This window comes from Myotis daubentonii, chromosome 10 (assembly GCF_963259705.1).
Source record: "Myotis daubentonii chromosome 10, mMyoDau2.1, whole genome shotgun sequence".
Taxonomy (NCBI): domain Eukaryota; kingdom Metazoa; phylum Chordata; class Mammalia; order Chiroptera; family Vespertilionidae; genus Myotis; species Myotis daubentonii.
Genome location: NC_081849.1, coordinates 20,153,339 through 20,175,694, shown reverse-complemented (window position 1 = coordinate 20,175,694; position 22,356 = coordinate 20,153,339).

Here is a 22,356-nt window from a genome sequence, read left to right as displayed (position 1 = left end):
TATTTACCAGGAAACGTCAACCTTTAAAATTGATAGCTCCTTCTTACTGGAACCTGCAAATACACAGCCTATTTGCTCCAAATGTAAACTGATTGCAAAGCATATGCGTGATACCTGGAAATAACCCTTTCCAATCCACAGGGTGAGTAAACCCATGTGGAGAGTGAAGGTTTTCATAGAACGTGATTTCTTACCCTGGGTAATCCAAGTATGTTAAATCATTTCAATGTATATCAGAAGCCTCTAGAGAGGGAGGCTTCTGGTCAGAGTACTTAAAAGAGAATTGCATTTCCTTGCACCACTGGAAGGAATGGGGGTGGGGCAGAAATATTGCTTATGATGGAAAACAAATTAGGAGCCCACATCTGGGTACACCCCAGAACGATATCTTTATATCCCTACCACAGTGCTTATTATTGTGAGGTGCACTGTTAAGCAATCCTTGACAAAAACACTCTGTTATAGCAGCCTGATAATTGATATGGTTGATACTGTTAGGTCTGATCCAATAATCAAATCAATATCCCCTCCCACGGGAAACTGACCTTTAGATCATTTCACAACTGACATTCCCTTTCACTTAGACCACATTCTGTTTGCTAAGACCAGTAACTTTCCCCTCTGGACTTGCCCAGGATCTGGACCCACACACAGAGAATTCCCAGCCATAAAAGCCAGCCTAGAATCCTTTAAAATCTCTGAATCCCCATCCCTGGGTGCTGGTGCCATTTTGGGGTCAGCCCATCTGGCTTCCAGATGGTGTAATACATTTACAGTATAATTCTTTACCACTTCCGGCCTCATGTATACCTCCTTCAGTGACCCTAACAGATACCAACAGGTAGCATAGTTACAAAGAAAGGCTTTAAAATGAATATATTCATATGCATTCACTTTTGCAGACATCTTTATTTTAGCTGTCTTCCATCTACAATATTTATGGGAATTTAATTCATGGTTCACTACACCCAGAAATTGCTTAAATGCCACAAGTGGCTTGACAGAATCCAAGACAGGCACAGCAGAAATGGCAAAGAAAAACATGTGATACATAAAGCGATATGATGGATGTCTGGCTAGAAAATTCTCTATAGCCCCCATACTCAGATCACATTGTTAAAGGCAGTGCTGACTTTAGGAAAAAATTTTCTTTACAGGTTCTTAAATCTGATCCAAAGTTACTTCTATTAATTTAAAAGAACAAGACTAATAAGTAAACTTATAATCCCCACTATTTCCATCCATGTAGCTGTGTTCAATACTGGACAGGCTATGCAGAAAGAGAACTAATTGCCTGGTTCCTGGAAGCTAAGTGTAACTACTACAGCATGTTCTCAAATAAGATCTTTTCATTCAATGTCATTTTCTTATAATGTTGATGAGATGCCACAGGAATTTAACTCTCCTTTATATGATCAGCCTATTCTATAAAATTGGTTTTGTTAGACGATGTTTTGCTGAAATACAGAAACTATTAACAACATTGAGGGCTGACTTACGTGAGTCTGAGCAAGTTACTTACCTGCCATTGACTATTATACTAACCTTATAGGTTTGTTATAAGGATTATATGAGAAAATATAGGTGAGGCCCTTAAGAAATGCCTAGAATATAAGAAGAACACTGAGTGTTACTTCTATGACTTTGAGAAATTCCATGATTGAGGTTTACTTGTGTTCATCAGAAGAAAGGGATGATGATGAATCCATCAGTATACACGAAGCACTTGTACTGTTAAGTACTCAGCTGAGTCATTACTTTAGTGAGTTTTGATGTCACTTATTTTATTTTATTGCATTTATCAATCATTTGCTACAATAATATGATAAATATAAATATGATGTGTATGCTCTGGAGAGAGAAATATTACATACAACAGTTGTTGTTTTTTTTTTTAATCCTCACCCAAGGATGTTTTTATTGATTTTAGAAAGAGAGAAACATTGATGTGAGAGAGAAACCAATCAGTTGCCTCCCGCACGGGCCTGGACCAGGGATTGAACCTGCAACCTAGGTATGTGCCGTGACTGGGAATTGAACCTGCACACTTCTGGTGCACAGGATGATGCTCAACTAACTGAGCTACCTGGTTGGGGCTGTATAGTAGGTTTTTATACAGTGACCTTTCAGGATCTTAGGGATTGACTTATTTCATAATGTGCCTTCTCTGATTCATAAAAACAAACTTTATTTTAAATGACAAGTTAGATGTAAGGGAAAATGAGGTGTTCCAATCTTTCCATGAAATTTACAGTCCTACCATATCCAATAATTACTGAACCACATTCCTTTTTGGGGGAGGGGCATGATTTTTTGTGTGTGTTACATTGTAGATATAGCAATATAGTGCTAGAAACATAAAAAAGTTTATTTTCTTCATTAATATGTTCAACAGCTTAAAATTCAGCAACTCTAACCCCTGCTTAAGTTTATCATATTTACAACCTCACTTAAAAAACACACATAGCCCTGACCGGTTTGGCTCAATGGATAGAGTGTCAGCCTGTGGACTGAAGGGTCCCAGGTTTGATTCCAGTCAAGGGCATGTACCTTGGTTGCGGGCACATCCCCAGTGGGGATTGTGCAGGAGGCAGGCAGCTGATCAATGTTTCTCTCTCATCGATGTTTCTAACTATCTCTCCCTTCCTCTCTGTAAAAAATCAATAAAATATATTTAAACACACACACACACATAACTTTTAATCCTCATTGAATCAGAGTTTAATTAAATCGAGCATTTTAAATGCTTTCATTTTTAATTATTTGCTTTCTATAGTGGCTCATAAAGCATGTAACACCGATAGTACAAATAATACCCTCTCCCCTGACACAATTATCCACATCCTAAGCCTGGAACCTGTGAATAAGTTACTTTACATGTCAAAGGGACTCTGCAGATGTGGTTAACTTAAGGATCCAGAGATGGGAGGATTATCCTAGAAGACCTGCAATGGTCCATTGTCATCTCAAAGGGTCTTATAAGAGGGAGGCAGGAGGATAAAAAATACAGAAAGAGAAGATATAAGGACAGAAGCAAATGTCAGAGAAGAGAGAAGGTGCTATGGAGCTGGCTTTGAAGATGGAAGAAGGGGCCATGAGCCTAGGAATATAGACAACCTCCAGAAGCTGGGAAAGAGAAGGAAACAGGTTTTTCTCTAGAGCTTCCAGAAAGAATACAGTCCTGCAAATCCAGTCTAGACGTCTGACCTCCAAAGTGTAAGATAAAAACTTTGCAATGGTTAAGCCACAAGTTTGTGGTGATATGTTATAGCAGCAATAAGAAACTCATACAGACATACATTAGCATTGACATCTCAAAGAATCATATTTTTCAGTGATTATTAAGATGATAATATTTCCTCCAAATCTAAGATTTCCTTTATTTCCTTATAAATGGTAGAACTGAAATGCCAAAAGAATGCCAAAGATTACTAACAAGATAAAGACTAAAAATAAATTGTCAAAATATATAAAATAGCGTGTGTGTGTGTGTGTGTGTGTGTGTGTGTGTATTTATGAACTTTGTCAGGTCAGGTAGCACATGTACCACCATTTCCTTAAAAGGTATGATCACTAGTCATGGTTTCTTACTTTGATGTACTCTATAGAAGCAGCTACTCCTATATAAATTTTGATTAATGCATTATGAAATTTGAATACTATGATAAAATTGAGACTCAAAAAGAGGAGCACATTATATTTATATTTCTCACAATATGTAATAATATGTGCAATAATAATTATACTGCTACTAATAGTATTTAAAATAAATAATGAGTACATACTTCATTACAGTGATTTATACATAGTATCTCATTTAATTCTCACAATTGTCTGAGATAGGTACCCTTAGTGACTTTTATAAAAAAGCAAAGTAACTTGTCTAAAGTCAAATTCACGTAAATTTTTAATGTCCTTGACACAAAGAGGAAAATTTAACTATCACAAGTATGCTCGTCGGCTGTTTTATTTCTGAAAAACTATTAACACATCTAACCCTCAGCCAAAACTAAAAACTGTTCATGTTAAGTTCTCTTTTTTTAAAGTAATGGGTTCAAGTAGTATTTAGCTTGTCTATGCAGTACTTGTCAATTTTAAATATCTCTTTCATTCCGAATGACAAAACTTGATTTTAATTTAGCAAAATATATCACGTTCCGTATTGCCAGTAAACGACAACTAACCGAATGTCGTAAAGATGGGATTGACATTGCCTGGGAGGAAGGGAGGCCAACAAATTGTTTCAACATGCTTCTAAAGTAAAAATAAACAAGCTAGATATTTCTGAGACAAATTTTCACCAAATCACAGTAGCATGCTGTTATTTTATGGTTGAGTTCTGACATAACTTATTATTGAAGCTATCTATATTATGATTGAAGAGAAATACATCAGATTACAGTAAGTGGGGGATTCACTCACCGGCACCACCTCCCCAGGCTCCTACTCCCGCTCTGCCTGCCCCTCAGCATTACCCAGAGTGGCCACCACGCAGCACATTTCCACAGGGATTTGCTTCTGTTCCTGGGGTGGCAGCCATGCCAGACACAGATTTCCAGTGTTTTTGTTCTTACGACAACAGGGAAAAAAGTTGTGAAATGTCAGTTCTCACCATCCCTGCATTAACTAACATAAACCACTTCCGTCATGAACCTCATCTAGTCTATTCTCCAGTTTGAGGCAGCATTATTTTTTTTAAAGGGCAGCCCAAGATTTCTTGGATATTTAATGTTTCCCAAGAGCCCCAGGGAAAGACTGCTGAGATGCTTGGCATTCCTTTAAATGCCATAAGGCAATTAGGTTGTTCTGATTATTTTATGATGTCAGTATTTAATATTTGTGCTGGCTTTTAGTCACTGCTGATAGAAATAGGTAACATGACAAATAAATCGCACCTAGAAAGAGCTAATTTTAGCACACTTGTGAAAACCCTGAGGTTCCTATTGAGTTTTGCATGTGACAGCTTAAGAAATCTATTATTGTGCTTATAGCCGGAAAGGACATGGTGGCTAATCTGAGTTGTCAATGCCAAATATCCAACAGTTAGTTTTAAAGGTAACTGTGAAAACTACTACAATTTATCCATGGGTTCTTTAAAAGGATGGATGGAATTGAGTCAAACTGTATTATAATCTTTAAAATGAAAAGTACAACTATTGGCTAGTAAATCCTATTCCTACAAACACGTAAATCTGTGTTTGTCTCTACACTACTGACGTCACCCTGCCATACTGTGATTAGTGTTAGAATTTAGCAATTTCATATAGTATTACATGGTCCAACTGCCTGTAGCAGCTTGTGTAGGTGGCCCCAATTCTTAAGGCTTCCCTTCATCTATATCCTGTCTCAGGTGACTTTGAAGTCCCTCTCAGTAAGTGGGTGGAATATACTTTCCCCACATCTTGACTTTGGGTTCGACCACGTGACTTGCTGGGCCAATGGAATGTTATCCGGTAGCGAAACTGGGTATGTCACTGGGCTATGTCCCTGGCAATTCTGACATCTTCATAAGAACTTCTCCAGATAACGCAGAACACACGAAGAAGTCATTGGAGCCCAAACTTCACAGAAAGCCCAACCAGATCCATTTCTTGAAGCTCAGTCATCTAGCCATGTCCAGCTAAGTCCTGCCAAACCACAACATCATAAAGAAAATGAATTAATGTAACTAAGTTTTTGTAGTTTACATTGGGACATTACTGTGGCAATGGATAATAGATACACTGCCTTTCCATAATTTCTGTTTATTATTTGAGTAGCTATCATCTTAATATCTAGTTTGCACTTCTTATGTATTTGTTGATTAAATGGATGAATCAACTAAAATATTAAATGCAATTTCCAGAATATTAGTGCATGTATTTTTCTAGGGTAAAATGTTTAATTGCGATGTAACAGTAACATTAAAACAATATTGAAATTTTTGACTTTTATCTGTTCTGTTTCAATTATTAAAGACAATTTATATTCACAACTATGTGTCTTTTTTAATCCTATAAATTTGTATAGTCAAAATACTGTACTCAAAGTTTACTTGAATTATTTTTGTCTTGCTGTTGTTTAATTATCAATTTGATTTACAGTTAGTTTCATTGGTTCCTTTCTGTATCTGATTTTATGATATGCATTTGGGGGTCCTACTAAAGAAACCCCACCCAGAGTTCACTGGGGCATTGTCCTACATTATCTTCCAGAAGGTATACTGATTTTCTTTCACAGTTTGATCAAGAATCCTCTTAAAGTCGACTTTTGAGAACAGTTTTAGGTAGGGGTCAAATTAAATGTGTGTTTTCAAATAGCGCCCGCACAAATGATTTTAAAAACCTTATATTCCACTGATCAGAAATGTCACCTCTGCTCTACACTGGTGTCTTTATAGGCAAGCTTCTAGTTGGCAATTCTTTATGCTTTTCAGGACATATTTGCTGATATTTGAGTCAATAAGACTTTTAATTGTTGTATATTTATGGTGTTTTTATAGAGATAATTACAGGAAACAGGGCAAATTTATTATGAAGAATTGCTAACAAATCCTAAAAGGGATGGACAGGATCCCAAGCAGTTCAGAAATAACAAACGCGGGAAGCAGCACAACTTTTAGGCCAGTGGTTCTCAACCTTCCTGATGCCGCGACCCTTTAATACAGTTCCTCATGTTGTGGTGACCCCCAACCATAAAATTATTTTCGTTGCTACTTCATAACTGTCATTTTGCTACTGTTATAAATCGTAATGTAAATATCTGATATGCAGGATGTATTTTCATTGTTACAAACTGAACATAATTAAAGCATAGTGATTAATCACAAAAACAATATGTAATTATATATGTGTTTTCCGATGGTCTTAGGCGACCCCTGTGAAAGGGTCGTTCGACCCCCAAAGGGGTCGCGACCCACAGCTTGAGAACCGCTGTTTTAGGCTAAAGAAGTGTGGGAAAGGAAGGCAATAGGAAAAAACGGCAGGGTAAATTGACCACTGCTGGTCCTGCTGCCTTGTGAGTGCTGCCTGAGCACCTGGCACTCCAATCCCTCAGCTGTCATACAGAGGAAAAGAAAATTGAAACCAACAACAGCCAGGCAGGGAAGCACCTTTTCCTGCCCTGGCCTTGCAGTGTCTTTTCAGCACCCAGTATCGCCAAAGTCTAATAGCGAGCCAACTGGCAAAGGAGAAATATTTAAAGGCTTCAGTTCAGTAACGTAAAAAAGATGGATGAATTCGGAGTAAAAGACAAAAAAAATCGATAACACAGTCTTATAGCTGGAAGAGTAATTCCTCCAAATGATTTCTTTCAAGTTTGTTTTGGGATGTATTTGGACTTTCACAATTTCATATACATTATTCATGTTGGCTCATTTTCCTTTTTACAAAGCTTTTAAGTTTTAATTGAGGTCTCACTGAAAATGTTGATTAATTTGGAGAGAACTGACATGTTTACAAGCTTGAATCTTCTAATTAATGAACATGATAGTCCCTCCTTTGCTTATCTTTGATATCTTCAAATTATGTATTTTGTATGTAACTACATTTTATCTTGTAATTAGATATTTTATTTTTTTTAAATCTCATCCGAGGACATGCTCACTGATTTTAGAAAGAAGGAAAAGAGAGAGAGAAACATTGCTGTGAGAGAGAACATCCATTGGTTGCCTTCTGAAAGTGCCCCTGTAGGGGATTGCACCCACAACCTTTTGGTGCATGGGACAGTGCTCCAACCAAGCTAACTGGCCAGGGCTATTCTTAATTATTTTAATGAAAATATTTTATAATTAAAATCTGAGATTTTTTTTTGTATACAGAAATACAACTTAATGTGCAACATATTTAATCAACTTTATGGTTTATCTGAAGATTCTCTTTGTACTTTTCCAAGTCCCCAGCCATATCAACTAGAGACGATGGCAAGTCTATTCTTCCTTTCAGTTTATTAATTGTAATTATATATTTCTCTTGCTTTATTGCACAGGCTAGAAATTATAGTGTTGAATGTGGGTGATGACATTAGATACCCTGTGTCTTCTTCCTCATCTCAGTTTTCAACATTTTAAAAATGTTTATAATTGTACCTTTTATCAGATTAACCAATTTCCTTTCTACTCCAGATTTGCTAAACTTTTATTTCAAATAGTTCTGAATGTTACTAGTTTTCTCAGTTTATTTAAGTAGTCATATATTTTATTATTTAATACAGTGAATAAATTTGATAATCTTAATTTTATAATTAAGTTCTTAATTTTATAATCTGATAAATTTTGACAAATGTATATAATCAAAATACAAACCAAGATATAACAAGTTTCTTTGGGGATCTTTCATTACAATGTTCCACATTGCTCCCAGAAATAATCCCTATTTTTATTTTTAGCCAATAGCTCCATTTTCTCTGTTATTGATCTCTATATAAACAGAATAATACTTTTATATACATTTTTTAATAGTGTTGCATGTTGTACACATTAATCAATCATTCTATTTTATTACTGAATGGCATCTGAGACAATGAATGTAACAATATTTGTTTATCCATTCTTTATAGGGTTGGTTGTCTATCTACCAAATTATCTGTTTACCTACTGCATTATGAATGAAATACAGATGGAGATTACTGTCTTTTGTGAACATGTTTTTTAATTTTATTTTAAGCAGTATGTCAGCAACTGTTAGTGGCATATTTAACCATAAGTAAGTTATATATCTACATTTATTAAAAAACAAAATAAAAACTTTTTATCTATTATAGTTGAAAGTAGCATTTTATTCTATCAACTGCAATGTATGACATATATTTACTTTATATCTTCTCTATTATTTAGCATTAGTCTTTTTTGTTATTTTTTATGTTTGCTATACTATATTTTTATTTGTTTTTAAAATTTATTTTTATTGTTGAAAGTATTACAGATGTCCCCTTTGTTTGTTTTCCCATTGACTCCCTCCACCCTGCCCCTGCTCCTCCCAGTCCTTTACCATTCTATTGTCTGCGTCCAAGGGCTATGCATGTAAGTTCCCCCAATAGTCACTCCCCACCCGCCCACCCCCGCCTTCCCTCTGAAATTTGTCAGTATGTTCCATGCTTCTATGTCCCTGGATCTATTTTGTTCATCAGTTTATTTTGTTCATTAGATTCCACATATAAGTGAGATCATGTGATACTCATCTTTTTCTGACTGGCTTTTTTCTCTTAGCATAATACCCTCCAGGTCCATCCATGCTGATGCAAATGCTAAGACTTTTTTTTTTTTTTTTTTTTTTTTACATTGTGTAAATATACCACAGCAGTTTTATTCACTCATCTGTTGATAGGCACTTGGGCTGTTTCCAGGTCTTAGCTATTATAACTTGTGCTGCTATGAATATAGGGGTGCATACATTCTTTCTGATTGGTGTTTCTTGTTTCTTAGGATATACTATTCCTAGAAGCGGGATCACTGAGTCAAATGGGAGTTCTGTTTTTAATTTTGGGGGGAAACTCCATACTATTTTCCACAGTGGCTGCACCAGTCTGCCTTCCCACCAGCAGTGTACTAGAGTTACCTTTTCTTTGTATCCTATCCAACACTTGTCATTTGTTGATTTTGAAATGCGAAAATTGGACTGGAACACACTGAATTCCCGGGTTCTTGTCTGGTTGGTTTCGAAGAATGAAGCCATGGATGAGAGGAGATAGGTGAAAAGTACAGAAGCTTTATTGCAAGCAGAAACTTTATTGCAAGCAGACGCTACCTCTAAAACCTAATTCTAAATTCTAAGCCTGACTCTGTCCCTCCTGGATGGACAGAGGGGCCCCTGGGAAGGGTGACCGCTGGTCTCTTTGTCTTGAGGCACTAAATAGGCTGCAGTTCTTTGTCTGAACCTGAACCCTTCTTATTGGTCATTCTGCTACATAGAAGTAGTTTTCAAAGCTCAAAGCCCACATGGTGTCCCCCATCTCTCCCCCTTATCTTGTTGGTTGGAGTCACTGTTGATTTATCTTATAGCTCTGTCAGTTGTGCTGGCAGAGAAGGCCTGATAGCCCTTCCAGCTACTCAGGTCAGGGCTACTTTTGGCCTAACTTATGGTCACTTTACCAGTAATTGCTCAGGCCTGAGATACCTTTTGGTTTATGTCTGTCTTTACTTGCACAGGCCAGATATATTTTGATTTGCCTATTCCATTTCTCTACTCTCTGTATAAGTAAGATAAACACCCTGGTGTCTTCAAGTCTCCATTATGTATTTCTTTCCTGTAGACCCCTTTCATTCCTAATCTAAACCTGCCTAATTAAGCTAGCTAGCTAACTCTTTCAATTTGTTGATGATAGCCATTCTGACAGGTGTGAGGTGATACCTCATTGTCATTTTAATTTGTATTCCTCAGATGATTCCTGACTTTGATTATTTTTTTATATGTCTCTTGGCCATCTGTATGTCCACTTTGGAGAAGTGTCTATTAGGTCCTTTAGTCTTTTTAATTTTAGCAAATCTAGAGGTTGTGTAGTGCCACTTCATTTTGTTTTTTATTTGCATTTTTCTGATAGCTAAGTTGCCGGCACCATCTCAGATCCATGGAATCTGTAATAAGTATTTAATTGCTCTCCTACTTCAGTCCAAGTTTCTAAATGAACAGTTCCTTCCTCAGGAAACCATGGACAGACTTCTTGTACAAAACGTTCTGTCTGACTGGGAGTAACCTTAACTCCTCTGGTAGCAAACATATGTGTTAAAAGATCAATACAGAGTCTTTTTTCTTTAGACTCAGTATGGCCCGTCTTCTCAATCTAAGTTCTGTACTATCTACCCTCTTACCCTACTTATCCTCTATAGGGCGGTCTATAGCACCCTACGGTGGAGTCCTATCCATCCCAAGTGTGGGGGGAGGGGGGCTTACCTAGGGGAATCCTGTTTGGACACCAATTGTTGGGGTCCAGCCCCAGCGGGTCCAGGGGTTCCCAAAGGTGTGGACGGAGTCGGCGAAGAAGGAGTGACACGGAGACAGCATTCAGATCATCAGCATAGCCAGGTTCCCTAGCTAAGTTCTCTAGCCAGGTTCTCCAGCCAGGTTCTCTCTTTATTCTCTGGTTACATCTGTATTTATACCATTTGATTTTAATCCTATCCATTCTATTCCAAAGGTTAGGGCGTTTGTTATCTCCATTCCAAGGTCACTACTCTACTGTTCTGTTAAGCTACAAGGAAGTAACTGAAGGAGATTATGTAGCTTAAGCGTGATTGTTCGTAGTTAAGGTGATTAACTACCCGCCTGGCACTTAGTTAAGGGGTTTTACTGATTTATTCCCTTCTTTAGTCCTGTTAATCCCTAACTCCAGGGAAAATCCCCACCTGGGGAAACAATCTTTCTCGGAGAGGTGAGGTGATCTTGGTTAAAGCACATAGCGCTAAGAAGGGGAGCAAACATATTAAGAACAGTATGCCATATATGCCAGGTCCCTTGAAACATATGCTGTGCAGATGTTTCTTCCCTGCAGCGACTGTGTCAAGCAACAAGGATGGACTGGTTTCCGGCACTAAGTGATATTGAGCATCATTTTATATTATTTTTTTTAAATTTTATTTTATTGTTTAAAGTATTACAAATAGTAGTACATATGTCTCCTTTTTTTCCCCCATTGATCTTCCCCCTGCCTCTCCTAATCCCCGGCACATGCCCTCACCACCCTCCTCCCCAGTGTCTTGCATCCATTGGTTATGCTTATATGTATGCATAAAAGTCTTTTGGTTGATCTCTTACCTCCCCCCCCCTCATTTTATATTTGTGCACATCCATATGTTCTCATTGAAATTACATGTTCAAGTCTTTATCTCATTTTAATTGCACCATTTTTATTATTATTGATTTGCAAAAATATATTTTATGTTCTTAATTTGATATTTTTCAAATATATTCTAACCATTTTATTCCAGTCTGTGACTTGATTTCTCATTTCTTAACAGCATCTTTTGATGAAAAACAACTTAAAAATTTTATAAAGTCCAGGTAATCTTTTATTTTAAGTACTTTCTTTTCCTTCAATTTACATATCTTTACTCCACAATTACAAAGATATTCTTGTATCTTTTCTTCCAAGAGCTTTAATGTTTTCTCTTTTATATAGTTTGTTTCTTTTGCTTGTGGTTCTTTGAGCTTTTTTGTTTCTGTATGTTTTAGTTTTAATCAAATTTGGTTAATCTGTGATGAATACTTCAGTTAATTAGAGTGGTCCAGAGAATGGGAGAAAGAGACAACTAATCAGTTGACAGCTGTGGGCTGAAACTAATAAAAGACCACTCATATTCCAGAATGTGCGTTGAAACTTTCAGCCAACTTTCCAGAAGCTATCTAAAAAAAAAAAAAAAAATCACCCACCACCAGATGGCACCTCATCCTGCTCATGGGTGAACTTTCCAGACTGTTGTCCACAACTAATCATTTTTAGAATTTTCCATTTAATACTTTTGCATCATAGTGGACTGCAGACAACTGAAATCGTAGAAAGCAAAACCACAGCTAGGGGGTAACTACGACAATTGTTTAATTAAGTTCACCCTCTTCTGCTGTTGCAGCAATGTGCAATTTCTATAATGGCAGCTTTAAAATAATTGTACTTTCTATTTTTGTGATTCTTCTTTTTCTCTTTCTTTTTCTTCTTTTTCTTTAGAAGACGTAGTTGACCCTTGCTTCCTTCCCTTACATTCACCACCAATCAGCTGAGGAATTCCTCTGAAGTTCCCTCCATTTCGTCCCATAATTGACAAAACTCTCAAGATTACCATCCCAGCCAAGGTTCTTTTATTTTTACTTTAGCTGACTCTGATTTTATTATTTTATTTTATTGTTGCTAGTATTACAGATGTCCCTCAATTGTGCCACTCTTTATCCCCCTCCTCCTAGCCCTTCCCTAACTCTATTTCCAATAGTCCCTGTTTAGGGTATAATTTCCTCTTCCTGATGGCTTATTTATCTCTATCCTAACAACATTTTCTACTCACAACTCTCTCCCACAAGTTAATTTTTAATTGTACATATTTATTTCTTACATGCAAATTAAAGTGTGTGTGTGTGTGAATATTAGCTCTCCCAGCATGAATTATGTGTGGTTTTATTTTTTCAATGTGTTCCCCTGTATGATTATTGGATTATGTGAAAAAAGACTTGGATTTAGGGAGCATCCATTTCCCTTCACAAACAGAATTCTCCAAAACTTACTTTTTTTCTTTTTTGGTTAAGCCTCACCCAAGAATATTTTCGCATTGATTTTCAGAGAGTGAAAGAGAGAGAGTGGGGGAGAGAAGCATCAGTGCGAGAGAGACACATTGATTGGTTGCCTCCCACACATGCCCCAAAATGTCCAGAGGTCAAACCTGCAACCCACGTAGACCCATTAGCTGGGAATCAAACCCGAGACCCTTAGGTGTGTGGGCTGACACTGTAACCACTTAGAAACACTGGCCAGGGCTCCAAAACTGACTTTTAAATGAAATAGAGTAAGCTAAGGCAAAAAGGGGTAAAATAGAACTTCACTATAAAGTGTTTGCAATGTGTATATGTTTGCAGGTACACAAAGAGATATATATTTATATGTATTATATAATCTTTACTGAATTTTAGTATGTATTCTCTTACTGTGGGGTGTTATTTAAACAAAGAAAAAAAAGTAGAAAAGATAGAAGCACTGCACTAGAATATGTTGTTGTTGATGTTGTTTTGCCAAACAAACGATGAGGAGAGAATTTCTGATGGAGAAAAATGAAAAGACAAGCATTTAAAGAAGTTTGGGCTCACAGCAGAGAGAAGGCTTTTGCATTTACAATGAGAAGCATGCTGAGGTAACATTAAAGGAGTCATCTTTGTTTAGAGCTTGAACATCAAAGCCAGCTAAATTTAATCTTTGTAAAAATTTGAGAGAGCAAGACCAGCAACTAAAAACAACTGTTTTAGATTATATGTTCAAGTTACAATATTTTACTTAAGTTGCCCCATTTTACCTTAAGAACTGAATTTCTTGTCCTAGCTGGTTTGGCTCAGTGGATAGAGCATCGGCCTGCAGACTGAAGGGTCCCAAGTTTGATTAGGTCAAGGGCACATGCCCTCCTGGTTGAGGGCTCGATCCCCAGTCTATCAATGATTCTCTCTCATCATTGTTGGATGTCTCTCTACCTCTTCCTTCTCTGAAATAAATAAAAAAATATTTTTTTAAAAGAACTAAATTTCTTTGTTCATATAACAGATTTTGCTTCACATGACCAGAAAAATCTTTACATGCCCAGAAACCTTCCAAATGGAAAGCTTTCCTTGCTCTATTTTTATAAAAAAATGTTCTTTTTATTTGGTTCTATGATCCTAAAAACAAGTTATTAACTTGCATATGTGAAGTCATTGAAATCATACAAGCACCCATAGAAAGGAGAAATCCATATAGTTAGGAACCATGCAAAGTGACTATAATTTTATTATCCTCACCCAAGGATATGTTTACTGATTTTAGAGATAGAGGATGGAAGAAAGAGAAAGAGAGAGAGAGAGAGAGAGAGAGAGAGAGAGAGAGATCAATCAGTTGCCTCCTGCACTATATTGGACTGAGGATTGAATTGGCGGCAACCGTTTGGTGTATGGGACAACACTCCAACCAACAGAGCCACCCAGCCATGGACTTTACTCTACAATTTTATTTTTTAGAATCTGAAAAGCAGTGTACAAATAACATAGAACTCCAAAGATTAAGTTTCCTATAGACCTCTTGGATACCTAATGTAAGGGCCAGCTTGACAGGGTTGAGCCAGGCTGAGGCAGGGAGGTGGGAATTGAGAAAAGAAAGAAAGACAGGAAAGCGGGGTCGGGAGGACCCCAGTTCTCTTGATGAGCTGAAGTGAGTTTATTAGCTATACAATCCTATTTATACACAACACACTGAATCGGAGGTCTGTCAAGAGGAATGTATTCTTTGTTCCTCTTAATCTCTAAAGGAGAGACATAGCAGAAGGACAAGTTCTCAGTACAGCATATCTCAGTAAATAGTTACAGACTTCTTGGTAAACTATGAAAGGCTGTTCTCATTCTACAAATGTTACTCCCATTCTACTGATAATCGCCATCCAAACAAGTCTGGGAAAACTGTGTGGGTAAGGGTCCCAGCCTTGCTAGCCCCTGCAGGTGCAAGGACTTTGCCAGTTTACATCTGGCCCCCAACAGATCCCCCTTCTTTGTTTTTTAGGCGAAGTTCATGTTTCAGTGTCCGACAGTTTTTTATGTGTACATGTAAGCAGTAATATTTCAGTTCTGGATGGTGGACAAATGGTGGCAATGTAGGTCCAACCCTCTCTGGTTTGGTCCTGGGCAACCTGCAGTGAAGCACAGCTGCTGACTGCTACCATGATAAGGCGTCTTCACCATCTTTATTTCTGGACTGCTTCTCTTCTCGTTGTCTCATGGGGCCACTGCTATTTTGTGGCTGGAGCAGTCCTTATAATTCCTCTCTGTTGCAGGAATCCACATGGTCTTGGAGTTGTTTTCTGAAAATATACAAATGTATTCTCGACCAAAGGTTAATAAAGGAATCATATCTATAATTTAGACTTGGGATTCTTTTAATTTTTGTCCAAACGATTTTCCTTTGGCTTATTTTGACACCACGTATGTTTTTCATGGGTGTCTTGCTATTGGCATTATAAATGAAAAAATTAATTTTCAAGTAAAAATATTAAATCAATTAAGGCATTTACTTAACAGGTTATCATTTACTTAACAGGTTATTATTCCACTATCCCCCCTTTTTTATTTTTTAATATTAGGAGGTTTTTGGAAATTATATAATGCAGTCTAGATAACTTTAAATTTTAATTTTTGTATAAAAATATGACTGCTTTAGGTTTATAGTATGTTACGCAATTTGTCCATGAAATGAAAATTTTGGTTAATACTTCTTGAGCTAGTTTTAATTAATCTTAAAACTTGACTATTATTTTACTATTAAATTTAATAATCTAATAACAATCTTAGTTTACACTGTAAATATTAATGGAAAGGATTATTTTGTATCCTTGAGAAGGCCCTGAGCATTCCTGGTGTTAAGCTGGATTTAGATATAGGGTAGTTGCTGTTAGCCAAGTCTCTGTTATCTGGGTACCGATTTCGGCTGGCCTAAGTCTCTTTCTGTTATCTGGGTCCCGATCTGAGCTGGGCATGGGAAGCGCAGCAGCCATGGGGGCAGGAGACCTCCCTCAGAAGGGGCGAGTGTTCAAGCCCCTGCATAGTTGGGGGGGTTAGTGAGGATCTGTGCCCCACCTCTGTTGACCCCCAATTTCTCCCCTGAGGCCCCCTGCGACTGTGCCTGTCTTAGGTTGCCCCTCCCAGAGGGGTCTTACCCGTCGTTGACTAACCAGCCATCCTCCGGGCCAAGCAGGGTGATGTGAGGTTTAGTTTTGTCTCCTTGGTAGCGTATGCCCCTGTGGCCTCCATGCCCAGCAACTGCCTTTAGATCCCCTCGCCTGCTGGCGGGGCCTAGGCATTGATCATGGGGAACCCAGATTTCTTCTTCAAAGAGGGCCCAGCTTACACCATTGGGCAAGAGACAGATCCATGGTACCAGCCACCATGAGGCTTCAACCTCAGCATGAACAGAGAGCTTAGGTAACAGCTGTGGACAATTGGAAGAGGGAACCCCTTGGTAAAAAGGTCAAGAGAGGTCAATATAGAATGCTCAAGTGCCTTCCTAGGGGGCCTTCCACACAGTGGAAGGGATAAACTCTTTTTATGTTCTATTAAATTCCTGCCAAACAATTAGTTTGTAAGCTTGTTTGTAATAAATGTTAATATGCTCTTGTAAAATATTAAAAATTATTAATGAGCTTTTGTTATTTTAAATTATATCTTAAAATTCTACTGCTGTATTTTAAGAAATATTAAATAAGATAACTTGTTTTGCCCTTAGAGGCAAAAACTTAAAATATATATTTATTAATATTTATTTTATAAAGCTTTCTATGTGATTTCAAGTATATTAAATTGGCTTTATTAAAAAATCCTTCAAGAAAAGAGAATAAACTTTTGAAAACATTTCAGGGCCCATGAAATGTCCTAAAGTCTTTCCTTGATTATAGTTTTGAAATCTAACTTAAAAAACTATTAAATATATATGTGCATATATTATTTAAAGATTATATATCTTTTATAATTATTAAGAGATATCAATTAAATTAAAACTGATTTTTGTATTTAAAAATTTTGGTTGGGATTATAGAATTTATCCTCTTTTTTCAATTAGATAAATGTTGAAATTTTATTATAATTATATGATCTTTCCCAATTTATGTAACCAGAACTTTAAACTCTTAGCTGGCAAGTTAAATATATAGTATTTCTTAATCAGTAACATTTTTAAGAATAAACTTCAAAATTACATGACATAATCAATAGATTTAATTCTGTCCTCTAGATTTTTTGTGAGGGAAATTTAGAATAATATTTTAGCATTTTGTTATTTCAGAATATCTAATTTAATTTAGTAAACTCCTAAGCCTTGGGGTGCCATTCACTGAAAACAGGTAACTATTAAAATGCAAATTAGTTACATTCTTTCTACCAAGGATGGGAAACTGGGAAGCAAGCCTCTCTTTAAAAGTTTTCACTGGCAGGAAATTTTTGGCCTACCTGCTCTGTTGGGGGAAGGGATGCTAGCCCTTCCTCTATTAAAAATTGCTTTCGGAAGCTAGCCTTAAATAGAGGGCATAGCCGTCTTTTACCTGGGCTACTTAGATATTTATAATTAGTATATTTTAATAATTCTTGAGATTTAAATCTAATTTATTATTTTAAGGCATATTCTTTAGCAAATTTTTCTAACAGAGACAATTTTACTGAATTTCCTCTTCAGCCTTGAAAATAATTTTTTAATATTTTTTATTAGTATTTAAAAACTGTTCTTTATTATGGAAATGACAATCCTGCTGCTAGAATCTAGCTAGCATCTTTTTTCCTTTGGGTCAAATTTTGCTATTTTTATTAGGAAATAATCAGTCTTGGGTTTTATTTTGTATATTTGTAAAGAGATTTCAGCTTGAAACTCTATCTAAATGTCCAAAATCGGACAATGCGCGCTTTAGTTCCAAGCCAGTTTTCTCTTTACACGTGTACAGAAATCCCAGACGTATTTTTAAATTTCAGATCCTGTGGCATTTGCTGTAGCTGTATCGGAAATGCAAGGAAATCATCATTTCTTCTCTATGTGGGAGGTTTTAAATCTAATGATATTTTGTTTATTTCAGTAGGCAAGGGCAGCACCCAGGGCAGACAGAATGTCTTATTCCTATGGATCCAAGGTCCAGCCCGGCACTTCCTGGGGCTGCTCGGAATAGCTCTTGTATCTATTTTGCTCTCTGGGGCGGGCTGAGTACTGTGTAGCCTGCTGGCCTTGAGACAGCATAAGGACAGCAGGGTAAATAGACAATGCCCCTGTTATTTGCTGTAGCTGGGCTGGCCCCTTTTGGTAGTTTCTCGACTGGTGTTGAGGCAAAGAATTTCCCTGGATATCTGTCTTAGATTTACACTCATTTGCCCAATGTTTCCCTTTTTTACATTTAGGGCATAGTCCAGGTTGTTTGGGATCTCTGCCATTTCCTTTATTAACCCCTTTATTAGAAGGACACTGTTTTGCCATGTGTCCTGTTCCTCCACAAGTGTAACACTTGTATGTTTGACTTTTCCTTGGAACTGGTGCCGCACAAGGCAGCAGAGAGCGGCGGGAACGGCCCCCGCGGCTTCTCTTTTTCTTGCCAAGAAGCTTTAATAATTCTAAAAGGTGTTCTAACACATCCTCTATATCACTACCCTCTTCACTTCCAGCAGAAAAATATTCTTCCTCCTCCTTTGCCTGAACAATACCTGTATTATCATCATGACAAAGAGCAGCAGCTTTCTCAAAATCCTCCTCATCTCGAGGAGTTAAATTGTCTTTAAAAGTTACATTATTTCTTTTTAATATACTGTCTTTTTTAGACCTCTGTTTTGTGCTATCACGCTGCTTCTCCCTTTTTTCTGGCTTAAGAGACGGTTGATTGTGGTCATGCCTGTGATCTAAACAATCCCGTATTAAATTCGATAAGGAAATGCAGACCTCCTGAATGAATTTAAAAAATTTTTCTACTTGCTTGTCATTAACCTTAGTTCCTCTACTATTAAGCATAGACTTTAACATTTGCCCATAAAGGGCATTTTCTCTAGATTCTAATTGCCCCATGCTTTACTCCCGATTATCAAAAAATTGCTCCTCCGTTACCTTAATGAGTGCGCTCTTTATCCGGAGGAGATCCTCACGTCCTCTCTCCAAGCCCGACGGAGTTCCTAACCGTCTTTTTCCCAGTTCCTCAGTCCCTTAGCTCGGGTGCCAGATCTGTCAGGGCCAGCCTGACAGGGTTGAGCCGGGCTGAGGCAGGGAGGTGGGAATTGAGAAAAGAAAGAAAGACAGGAAAGCGGGGTCGGGAGGACCCCAGTTCTCTTGATGAACTGAAGTGAGTTTATTAGCTATACAATCCTATTTATACACAACACACTGAATCGGAGGTCTGTCAAGAGGAATGTATTCTTTGTTCCTCTTAATCTCTAAGGGAGAGACATAGCAGAAGGACAAGTTCTCAGTACAGCATATCTCAGTAAATAGTTACAGACTTCTTGGTAAGCTATGAAAGGCTGTTCTCATTCTACAAATGTTACTCCCATTCTACTGATAATCGCCATCCAAACAAGTCTGGGAAAACTGTGTGGGTAAGGGTCCCAGCCTTGCTAGCCCCTGCAGGTGCAAGGACCTTGCCAGTTTACATCTGGCCCCCAACAACCTAATCCATAGATAAATGTTTTCTGGTGCTTCATATTATAACCTGCCATCTTATGAAAGTTAATATGCAAGTATACATTTTTGAAAAATCAGTTACTAGTTGAGAAAATTATGTCACTATTTTGTCATATTATTAAGGGAGCCTGTGAGATTATGACCCAAGGAATGAGTAAAATTATAATAACTACAATTCTTGAACTTTTTGCATGCAGCATGTGCTATATTACACATTAGTAATCTGTTCTCATTTAATCCCTATAACAATACACTGATCATTGCCCTAATTATATATGTGAAGAAACTGAGATTTCAAGATCTTAAATAATTTTCCCAGAACAACACAGCTTGAGAGACTAAGAAAAGCTCAGTCTCAACCTTCCTGCTGTGCCCATTCATCAGACTAGCCCTCAGCCCATCCCTCATCACCCAAACTGTGACCACCGTTTGTTCCCTACAAGGAATGAGCCCCAATTTCATTATCACCTAAGAATAGTGAATTTTCAGAAATAAATTTATTGCACAGACTAAATCCTACTGGTTAATTTTAAGTATATTCCCTGACTTTAATGAACTAGTGGTTCATCACTTGTCCATGTTTATTGAGCATAAATTCAGTCATACTTTGAAACATAATTTTTGGGTGAAAAGTAGTAACTGTGCCAGAGTGATTGTTCCTTAGAAGTCATTTGTATCACTGTGATGATCTACAGCTTTGCACTCCTCTCCTGTGGCACCCAAGTGCTCCCTTCATGCAAAAAAATAATAAAATAAAATAAAATAAAATAAAATAAAATAAAATAAAATAAAATAAAATAAATAAAAAGTTTTCAAAATAAAATATGAGCCTTAATTGAGAAGGAAAGAGGAGGGGGACAGTAGTCAATGCACTTATGAGTTTAGTGTCCTTATTCCTGGGAGATGTATCACAAAACCACTGTATAGTGAAATATTCAAGGAGCTTACGGAACCCCAAGAAGAAAACTTAAACCACACCAAGGCATTAAGTCAAACTGCTGAAAACCGTACTGAACAAAGAAATATTATTGCAGCCAAGTTTTTAAAAAATCATTAAAAACAGGAGAATAACAATTGGAATAATGAATTCTTATCTGACACAATGGGAATTGACTAATTTTGGAAATGAACCCATAGCCTTTATACTCTACACTATGTTCTAACCAAGTAATAAGCTAATCAGTCCCAGGCAAATATCACTCATATCTATATTTGTCTTAAATTTGCTCTATTCTGTTCTCATAGTGAATTAAATATACAAAATCTGAAATGGAGAGTAAGTTGTGTGGGAGAGGCTTGCAGATACAATGGTCTCAATGAATCTGAAAAATGATACAAGATTTTTTCATGATTCTGTGTTTATATTTCACTAGAGGCCCGGTGCATGAGATTTGTGCACTTATGGGGGGGGGGGTCCCTCAGCCCAGCCTGCACCCTCTCACAGTCCAGGAGCCCTCAGGGGATGTCCGACTGATGGCTTAGGCCCACTTCCACTAAGTGGGCAGTTGGACATCAGTAGCACTGCCAGTCGTTCAGCCATTTGGTCAATTTGCATATTAGCATTACATAGGATTATTTCTATGAGTCTAATGAGGTAGTGTTCTTTTTGTTTCGATGATAAGGAAACCAAACTGCAAGAAGGTAACAAAACTTGCCAATAGGATAAACAGAGAACATTGTAGAAAAGTTAAATATACTGATCATAGAACATTCAGAAAATATAGAATCTCTCAAGAAAGAATACTTAAAATATTCAGTTCTATCCCCCCAAAGTAATATTTTGCCTGTTTTTTTTCCAAAGTTCTTTAAAACATAATTGAGATGAATTTCTGTATCTGCAAAATAATGCAATTCTAACATTTATACTATAAATGAGAGTTCATGCTATTCAAAGAATATTTCTCACATAATAAATTTCCATTTAATTTCTCACGGAAATATTTATCCCTCCATAACCAAGCACTTGTTTTCATATTTAGTGCAATTATAATTAATTGCAGTAAGTAGCTTTTGAAATCTAAAAAAAAAAAAAAAAAATCCATATCTCTTATAAATTGAAAAAAGTGAATTTAACCCCAAATCTCCACGATTCCAGGTCCTTTGATCTTAAATATTATTCTTTCCTCTGACTAAACTGTACCTGGAGGATATTATTCATGATCCTTGGAGTAGCTGTAAACAAGACTAACATTATCAATGATGTAAATGTCAGGGATGGCCAAAATGAACAGGAAGTGATTTACTTTTACAGAAGTAAAAGCGAAGACTTACATATACGTTTTCTTATTTTTTTAAACATTCTTTTTTTTTTGTCTTGGCTATTACTGCTTCTAGAAACTCAGAAACTGTTTTGTAAAATAGCAATATATAAATGCTGTGAGGCTGAGAGTCGGTTACTTAATAACTGAACAAGGGCAAAAAAAAAAAAAAAAAGAGTATTTGCTTTTCTCTCTTTTTTCTATCATTGAGCACAGTTTTTCCAGTAAATCAGCTAAGACCAATTCTGACCAGCAGATATCAATTATTGTGACAAGGGTATAC